The sequence below is a fragment of the Brachyistius frenatus genome, unplaced genomic scaffold (assembly GCF_029030835.1).
Source record: "Brachyistius frenatus isolate BFR_SWC_R1_liver_20210118 unplaced genomic scaffold, ASM2903083v1 Contig_156, whole genome shotgun sequence".
NCBI classification, from domain to species: Eukaryota; Metazoa; Chordata; class Actinopteri; family Embiotocidae; genus Brachyistius; species Brachyistius frenatus.
The window spans coordinates 727,479-737,739 of record NW_027210755.1 but is presented as its reverse complement, the minus strand read 5'-3'; the positions used below and the strand labels follow the sequence as shown (position 1 = coordinate 737,739).

The window sequence follows — 10,261 nt, the reverse complement described above, 5'->3', positions numbered from 1 at the left end:
GTGGGAACCTCTCATGAAATGGTCTGCAATGAATTATAAGTTGAGAGGACAGATGGGAAAAATACCAGCGCAGAGGGAGGGAGGATGGAGAGTCCTTTGATAATGATAATACAAAGGTTATTTATTTAGCCTTCCCAAACAAATGAGTTTTCATGAAGATGAGATGTTAAAGCAGCTGTAATTTATATCTACAATAACAAACGGCAGCGTGTTTTGTTTTGGTGCATAAAATGCAACCTTGTCTTTGCTGCTGTAGCTTTAGTAGCTAATGTCAGCAAACCTAAGAGCTATTGTCATGTAACTTATTTCTGTCTCAGTTTGCTGTTATCTTTTCTCCTTTTTTTTTTTTTTTCATTTTCATCTTAGTTACACAACATATAAACACATTTCCCTCGTTATAAACTCTTCAAGGAAGCAGACGTGAGAATGGGATGCAATGATTGTAAATGAAATGCAATGTGACATTTTCCAATAAATATTCAGGCTAAATAGCCTTATTTAAAGCTGTTAGAGGAGAGCAGACTTAGCCTCAGAATTTGAAGGAACACAACTCAGTCTCCCAACCAGCCTTGTTCAAACGCTAGGGTTTGAGAGGGAACGCCAGGGTTTGAGAGGGAACGCCAGGGTTTGAGAGGGAACGCCAGGGTTTGAGAGGGAACGCCAGGGTTTGAGAGGGAGACACCGACCCCAGCAGGTAGCTGTGTCCGAGGTGCATCAGGCCGAACACCCGAGGACCTCCGATGGCAGAGGATCGCATGTAAGCAGCCTCAGTCGTAACTGTCTTGTTTCTACACACCGTCGGTCCTGATGTTGTTGTTTGTTAGCTGTGGATGCTATGAGTTAAAGTAAACAGGCTGTGCTACCGTGCATTTTGTTCCTTCTCAGAGCAAATTAAACACCTTGATTTCCGTCAGTCAGTGCTTGAGCAACGTTTGTCCAGTGACCCCAGCCTGACATCAAACATGACGTCATCAGCCAGCTGTTACCTGCTGCCAGCTGTTACCTGCTGCCAGATGTTACCTGCTGCCAGATGTGAGCTCCACAGATCCTGATGGAGGATACAGCTGCTGTTACTTTTGCAAAGCTGTACATAAATTTCACATCGTTTTTTTTTTTATATTGCTCAACATTTATATTTTCAAATATTTATGTCACTTCCATCATTTCTTCTCCAATAAAGTGTTATTTGTAAAGTGGATTCTAATTTCCAGAATGTAAAAAACAAATGTATTACTTTACCATAATATATTATCAAAATATTGTTTGGACAATTTAAAACAGTATCGAACAGTTGGATAAATTTAAATAAAGTTTGACAATATTTCCAAGTGTTGTCATTGCTTGTCTTTGATCATTTTCTTAGACATTGCTTGCCTGGTATTTACCCAGTGATTCTAAGAATAAAACAGAGTAAGTTGGTTGCAGAGGCATGATGCAACATAAACTTTGACGCTGGAAGTCAGGATTCCTCATCCTCCCTCTGTGGCGACCTCTGATCTGTGGAAAGAGCAGAAAAAATTGGGAATGTGATCACAGTTTGATTTATGAATGATAATAATGGTTCATATTTCGGGGAATTTTTATTTTTTTTAAAACTAATTCAGATTAATGTCAGAATTTAGCCTTGCTTGTTTTTTTAAAATAAATTATTGTGCCTCTTCCAACTTTCAGTAACAATAAGGAAGGCAGTGGTGCAGCTGAGAGGTCAACCATCGCTGACCACAGTCTAAAATGTAAACTACTAACAACAGTGATCATTTTGAATCAAGTGACACAAACCATTTATTTACTACAAAAAAGGTGACGAAATCAAATGTTCCAGGACAAACGTTCATACTGTAAACAGCAGACTGCTGCAGTGACTTTCACTGGATTATTTTACATTTCACACCATGACAGTGGCCACAGCTACCAAGGCCGCGCATCACTGTTGTGTAACGTCAACACTGCAGTCAACATAAAGCACCACATATATTGTTTTTCGACATGAAGAGTCTCTGACAGTATCTGTGCGGTAAAAAGACCGAGCACGCGCTCATTTCAGCGCGCAGATGTTTGAGATCAGAAACTGCGGTGATATCCGCTGAAGGAGGATTAAGACACTTCTGAGAGCATTTAGCTGACAGCACAGAAACATAAATATCAGGAGAAACTTGATATGCGTGCCTGGACGTCTCACAGAGACACCTTTCAAACTAAACGAGCTAACCAGTAGCCTGGCTATTCGCAGCGTGAGCACGAGCAATGATTGACCTTTCGTGGCTCTGGTTGGTTCTCGAGAACCAGACGCCATGATTCCAGCAGACCGCTGTAGGAGGCGCCAGAGAGGGTTGTTTTTTTCACAGATCATGTCTCGTGCACCACTGTCAGTACATAGAGACAGTTTTAGCAAATATGACAAAAAGACTTCTTTTTTTTTTTCCTACTTTGGTCAAAGTTGCCTACTACAGCTTTAAAGTGAGATGATGATGTCACTTTGGTTTTGGATCTGCCAGAGAGGGTTAGTGTTTGGAAAAGAGGAAAGGGGTTGGATTTATTAGAAAGGCAATCTGACAAAAAAAAGCCATACTAAAGCAGTATTCTGTACTACTTACTGCTTCACACAGTCTTATGCGGTATGCCACTGTTACATCCATTACATTTGCAGCATGCTCGACCAGGATGTCTGGTTTCACGTCGTACAGAGCTGCCATAAACAACGATACAGCTCACAGCAAAACGTCGCTCGTGTGCAGAGAATCCCTGATGTGAGGGTTTTCATGATTTTCCCCAAATCGGATCATTTCCCTGAGTGATGGGTAACATCTATCTGATGATTGGAGGGAACCAACATTTTGTCACGTTACTTCACTGCAAATGTAAAGTGTTGCTTTGGAAGTAATGTTATCCTCGATACGCTTGCTTTCATCAAACTGGGCGTCTTTCCATAAAACACACAGACTGAATGTATTTCTATTTGTGTTAATGCTCACAGACTACTTAAGAAGAAGAACAACAGCTCTACCGAAGTGAAGGCAAACATATCTTTATCGCTCTCTGTTGGTTGGTTGCAATATATCTCATAAATGCCGACGCTATCCAAAAGCTACTGGATGGGACGTGAACCAAACTAAAACGTCAACGTACACTTTAAATGAATGTTGATCAAACATGTTTCCTGTCATATTAAGTACTTCTTCTCACGTTGACGTTTGTCCAAGTGTTTATTTTCCTCCGGTCGATGGAAGTGAAAAACAACCGTGTAATCTCTGCACTTAGGCCGACATCATTTTGCAGAGCTGAAAATTCACAATGAAAATCACATTTCTGGGTGAAGTTGGACTTTAATAAGTTAATGCTAATGTCATAACTAGCTCGAGTTGATAACTAGCGAGCTGGGCAACAAGCAATTAACATGAGTCTTTCTAGTTAACAGCTGACAGCAAGTGCACAGCGAATATCCAGGACAGTCTAAAACTGCCAAGACAGCAGAGCTGCAAAAAGTTCGAGAGGTGCATGCTAACGTGGGACATGTTGTGATACCGCATGTCATCCCCCAGACACTGCTGCACAGACTAGTGTATGCAGGGTTACTCCCGAGGTTCTGTATCTGAAATCACACCATATGTTTACTATACAGTGGAAGACTCTCTGCTTTTTATAAATGAGGGTTTGAGTCACAAGAGTGTATGTAGTGCCGTCAAAACGAACAAAATACAAAATAAAACACTGAATTATATCGGAGCAAAATGAAAAGTGTTCAGTGAATGAAGTGAATGAATGAGGTTGTTGACTGTTTATGATGCAAAGAATCTTTTATAAAAGCAGAACCCGGCTGTATTAAGAGTCCTGAGAAAACCACAAGATGCACGTCATCTGATCAACGTTTTGGTTATACAATTGTAATTACAGTATCAACTTTACAGTGGACAAACCCCCCTTCTTTTTTTTTTTTTTAAAGGTGTTCTCCAATTTTCAAACAGCTCATAACTAAATGCTGCAGACTTTGAAGTCCTAACTATTCAGGGGTTGGACCCTTTCCTGGTCGGACTGCCCCATCGGATTTGGCTTGAGGGCTGAAAGTCGACTTTGAAGTGCAGACGAGACCAGGGGAAGTATTTCAATAGGCCTCTAGTTCAGCAGAGGGGTAAAGTTGCAGTGGGGGAGGGGGGGGGGATTTGAGAGAGGAAAAGGAGCGAGGGAGAAAAAGAAGGGGACTGCAGTCTTTTGAAATGAGGCACCTGTACATTTGAGGCTTGCAAGAACAGGTATGTTCCCAGGGGTTAGGGGCTTTGGAGAATTCAAAGTCATTTCAGTCAACTCCAACGCTCATAATCTGTCCTGAGAGGTGTGGAGGATAGGGGGGGGGAATATGATGTTGATACACTCGCACAGGCGTGAACATGTTCTCAAAGGATGGATGGATGGAATCTGTACTCCCTCTCTCACACACACTAACGCTCATATACACACATAGCATCCAGATAAAAGAAAGCAGCGGGCGGTTATTTAGCTCAACACTTCTGCTCTAGTGATAGGAGGGTGAACGATGTAGAGACAATATTTCTACATCGTTTTCATTCTGAAAACAAATTGGAAACACTATATGTCAAAAAGAGAGGGAGGAGGGGTGTGTGATGTCCTCATCAGTGATCAAAGGGTGAAAGAGTAAGTGGAACTTGCCTGGTGGCGATATGGTGGGAAAGTGGATGAGGAAACAAGATTGGAAACAGGAGATTGTGCGTATGTGTGTGTGTGTGTGTGTGCGTGTGTGCGCGCGTGTGTGTGTGTGCGTGTGTGTGTGCATGTGTGTGTGCGTGCGTGTGTGTGTGTGTGTGTGCGCGCGTGGAGGTGCGTGTTTCTGTCTCCAGGCACAACGATGAGTTTGTTTTCATGTTTGGTAACTTCCTCCAATTTAATACGTTTTTTTTTTTTTTAATTTCTTAAATATATGTTGTATTTACAACATATATTTAAGAAATTACAAAATTACAAGTGGCTGTTTTTATGGCTGCTGGCAGGAAATATTGATGAACCAGAAGTTTACTAACATTACTACTGGGTCATGCAAGGTTTACACTGCACTCTTGAATGAAGAAGTTGACATTTTTGGAAAAAAGAGTGAGATGAACCTATCAAATTCTCACATCTGTGCTTTAAAAAAAATGGTGTAAGAAGCTATGAAGTTAGCTGAGCTTTGCAAAATCAAGTCCAGCGCAAACCCCCATTAATACCACAACTCTATGATTCTTACTCTTGGGTTTTTTAATAAATAACCATGATATAAGATCAAGCTGGTGAGCTGGTAGGAGGATTTGGTTCTCTTTAGTCAGAGCAATTTAGCTATTTTCTGTTTCTCGCTGTTTTATGCAAAAGTGAAGCTAAATGGCTCAATTTGTAAATGTATTGCTCTGTTTCTTGGCTCCACACAGCCCAACACTTACTCTCAGGAAATATAATAATTGACATAATGAGGAAAGTTTTGTGTTTTGTGTGTAGCACTGGTAGCACTTTGTTAAGATTAGGAACAATCATGCTCTATAGACAAACATTTCCATTTCCCTAAAAACCACAAAAAACAACTGTTTGCTGACATACTGTATAACAGCTTTTAAGATGATAATATGTAAAATTACTACCTCATGGTTGTATGTCTCCAGTTAAGTTACCATCCATACCTGTCCAGACCAGAGCAGACATTGAAGGAATCCTTAAAGGTGTTCACATGTTTGGCCAGTAAAGCCTGTTGAGAGTAGATGATACTTCAAAATATACCCAACAGCACAGACGATCTAAACCAAGTCAGTTTTTAGGTGGATACCCAAGATTAGTGTCACCGATTCAGAGTTGAACCAAATGTGAAATATGATCACATCTCTGCTTTGTTCCTGAAACATGGCATTGAATAATGCCCGAAAAAGTGTTACTGCAGAATATCTTAATGTCTGGGTGAAGTTGACCTTTGCCCTTTTGGATATAAAATTTGATCACTTTCCCATTTGATCCCTTTCAACATTTGTGTGACAATTTGTCACAAGTTGCATGAATTCTTGAGTTATGGCTGAAAACAGACCCTCGACCTTTGGACACGACATCTAATCAGTTCATTTGAAGAGATATCGTGTTCACAAGAATGTGAGGGTATGAGGTCACTGTGACCTTGACCTTTTACCTTTCACCCACAAAATCTAATCAGTTCATTCTTGGGACCAAACAAAGATTTGTTCCAAATTCAAAGAAGTTCCATCAAGGCATCTTTGAGATATCGAGATCAGGACAGATGGCTTCTCCAGCTGTGGCTATTGTTGTCATGTACATAAAAAGGATCATAGTAAAAGTAAGAATAAATGAATGCACCTTTACAGTTTGTGGACTCCTGGATGATGAGAGGTCAGGTCATAGAGGGATGTCCCAGATGGATGTGGGAAAGAGGACAGCGCTGGAAGTGGTGGAGTGGAGTACACTGATTTCAAAGATTGTGTTTCTGTAGTGACAAATCACAACATAAGACACCTCAGGGCGCTTAAGAAAGGAACCCAATAAAACCTCTGACAGTGGGAAGGAAGAAACTCCCTCTTAACAGGAAGACGCGTAGAATCTTCATCGACCGGTTGGTAAGAGAGGAAATCGGAGATGACTGACGGGAACTTCGGTGGAGATTCCCAGGAAAACCAGGTGATGATGGGGATGAAGGTAGAATGACAGAAATACGGTGATATTTAAAGAACAGGGATGAGAACCTGAGAATGAATGAGTGATTTCACAGCGTGGGAAAACGGAAGTGAAGCGGACGATAGCACAGAGGTGGAATTAAACCAGGATGCGAGGTTACAGATCTTCGTTATCAAACTTAGAAGAACTTCATTCCTCTCCTCTATCCACCTCTTTTCACTCTTCTTCTTCACTAACTCCCCGTCATTCCCTCTGATGGTTTGTCACATCCCCAAACCTCCCATTCCATCGCTCCCTTGTTGCCTCAGACAGCCGGCACACATCATCACTGTGAGGAGGAAAACAATGCGTCAGAGAGCCAAATCCCAAACATCTAAATCCCCAAATGAAAAGCCGTCGTGCACATCACTCACGCTGGTCTCAGAGACGGGATCTTGCGTGAGAGGACATGCTGACACAGTCCAATACTTTGCCACATGTGCCACCCGGTGGTTAGGTGGCAGCAGAGATGTGAGGACAGCGGTCGGACTGAGGGATGACTGGAGAGCTGGTTGGGGAGAGAAATGTGGTTCACCAAGACTGAAAACAGATCATCTTCTCTCCTGGCTCTCTTTGACGTCTGAGACTTATTTTGTTTTCTGCTGATTTTGTGGTAATGGGTGCACACACACACACATTCTCATAGAGTGACACACATATACACACCAGCGAGGGGTCCCATTGAAGGGGACATCAAAGGGACTTCAGTTCCAACTAGTAGCCGGTAGATACAAATTCAATTTCCCTAAAGAGTCAGATCTTTGTTGGAAGCAGTAGGCCATTTTGTTTTTATCCTACTGTGTTGAAATCATAACAGTTTAACTAGATGTTCATCTCACATGTGGGTGAAACATCTGAAGTCTCTTTTTTAGTCTTGTGTATTTTTTTACCCCAATGGTGATGTTTTAAAGTTTGTTCATGACCTTGGAAACATTCGTTGACGAAATAATTGTACAGTTCCACAGTTGCTCTGGAGCTTTCAATCATCTTACATGATCTTCCTCGGCAGACAGAGTTTGCACTGATATCCTTTTGTTCACAGCGGTGATTAAGATACTGCGTCATCACACACAACTCTGTGCTGCAGATATGTTTGTTTTAACGCCAAGAAAAAAAACGTTTTGACGAGTACTAAAGATAATTTGAAGCCTTGAGAAACAACATGAATACAAAAATCTCCCCCAAAAGCAGATTTTGGTATCAAGACTCGTAGATTTTAGCTGGTATTGGTAAATTTTGGTCCTGTACAACCCTTGGTCAAACCTTAAAAACTAAAGGTGTCCGGGTCCTTTTCTTTTTGGGCCCCTCAGTTGTGTAAAGACGGAGGAGATCAGGGAAACTAACACATCGACTTCTTTTAAGTCCCTTTGGAAAACTCACTATTTTACCATTACATTTATTGATTTGGTTTAATGATTCGACTGTTAATTGTATTGATTTCACTATTTGGTTTAATTTCTTTTGTTGTGAGGTATTATAATTACTATTATTGCCAATTCAGAATCACTATTTAACCTACTATGCATTTTTTTTTTGGAGTGTGGGGAAAACCGGAGCACTTGTAGAAAACCCACGTAGGTCTGTGTAGTTGACTTTGATGGGACCTACGATGGGACAGTGCTAACCACTGCCCCACCATGCTGCCCATGAAATTATGATACCACAACTACAGTGATAGAAAAAGGCGTAAAAATAGAAAAACGTTGATCATCTGGTCAACTTTCTGGTGAAGGAGTGACAGGCGTTAGTGATTCTTCTGACCATTCGCCTTCACTTGCTGTGTGTGTGCAGGTTTATATATCCTTGTGGACACACACACACACACACACATATATACTGTATATGTATATGTATATGTATATATATATATATATATATATATATTAACATTAACAGACAATATAAAGGGACACCTCACCTGGTTAATGGGTTCATCAATGCGAACATTGGCACTACTTTCCTCTCATTTCACAGAAATATAATTTATAGAAAATCAAATCCCCACTGACTCAAATTTGAGGTCACAGCTCCTGATGTAAGTGGATCTTCATATTTGTTAATACATGCTAGTCTCCAAACCAGAGCAGCCCAATTTAGGGGCCTGCAGGCAAAGTTTGTCCTGCACCTTCCTTGTTTTTACAGCATTTGACAAGCTCATGATTATTCTCCTTATTCTTAAGTGCTGATTTTGGGCTGCCAGGCAAGATGACAGATGGAGGAAGTGGCACTCTGAACAGGGTCAAATTAAAAAAAAAAAAAAATGTCAAGATGACTGTTTTTGACAATACATTTTGCAAAATAATAACATTACTATTATGCAGAATAATGAGTTCATTATCTGAACTTTTATTTCAGATTTAGAATGTTAATTTTCTGCGAAATATATCATAATTTTAATTAAATGTAATTTGACATAACATAAAAATTCAAAACAATCCAATTTGATTTTTAGACCTTCAAAGGAAAGAATTTTGGCAACTATGCTCTAAACTCTCCGGAGCATTCTTATCTGAAATATATATTTATGAAGTGCTGAAGCTGGTAGGTCCAGCCAAAAACATGGCTGGACCACAAGCCTCTCATTGTTTTATAAATTATGGTCTTTCCAACTCACGGTGTGTTTGAAGACAGCCTGGTCAGCTGTATCTTTACTGTCAAGCCATTAGGAGTTTACTGCTTGAGATGTCCTGGGTAAACAATTCACCTTGCTTTTAGGAGAAAATCCTTCCCAATTAACTGCTAAAAGGAAACTTACATTAGATCATGTGTGAGATTAGTAGGTGAACATTATGTTTCTCAATAATTAAACAGGCAGATCTGGATTAGGAGCACCTTTACTTGTTGGATGCAGGGACAAAAAACAACCTTTAAAAGGGTTGTAATGTGCTGCTACACACACCAGGGGGCAGTAGGACGCATGACTTCCGCGTGGCAGACTGCAAGCAGGCAGGAGCATGAGAGGAACAAGTCAGGGGAAGGTTAATATTGTGTCACTGTTGTTATGGGATGTGTGCATCACCCATGTCACAGTTTGATGCTGATTGGAGGAAGAGGAAGCGGCAGTCACGATGAAGATGCAGACTATTATAAATGAAAGATTAAGGCAGATTGCATCATTTTTGGGGCCGGACATCCTCTTGCCTCTGGGTTGCATCAGATCAGCATTGCATCATAGTGGAGCCAATCAGATCTATACAGACAGTACAGACTAGATCATACATGTTAGAGTTAAATGTACAGTTACAGTATAATGTATAGTAATCTATTTCATCTGGCACAGCATATTTTCTTTCTCCCTCTCTCTGCCTCTCGGTAAGACAAATGACTGAAGCTGGGATATTAAAGAGACTCATTTTGAACTCATTTATGTGTAAAATAGGCCTGTGCATCATTTCCTTTGTTCTATTAAGGGAAATTTCAAATACCCAGATGAAATAAACTGACTATAACAGCAAAACAGTTTAATTTTATTCTTAAATATAGCTGACAGCACTGCAACAAACCACCTCAACTCAATATATTCAGACCACAGAGTCAAAGCACAGCAGCATCAACGGGTTATCATGAGGCT

General features: G+C 40.6%; 1 long non-coding RNA gene across 1 annotated transcript; it reads right to left on the bottom strand.

Annotated features, from left to right (window-relative positions):
* Positions 1 to 1,427: 1,427 nt before the first annotated feature.
* On the bottom strand, positions 1,428 to 7,193 carry LOC138631438 (uncharacterized). Its single transcript, XR_011311719.1, has 5 exons — positions 7,065 to 7,193; positions 6,862 to 6,979; positions 6,337 to 6,463; positions 5,658 to 5,722; positions 1,428 to 1,497 (listed from the first exon to the last, which is right to left on the bottom strand). It is a non-coding gene; the product is annotated as an uncharacterized lncRNA (long non-coding RNA).
* Positions 7,194 to 10,261: the final 3,068 nt, after the last annotated feature.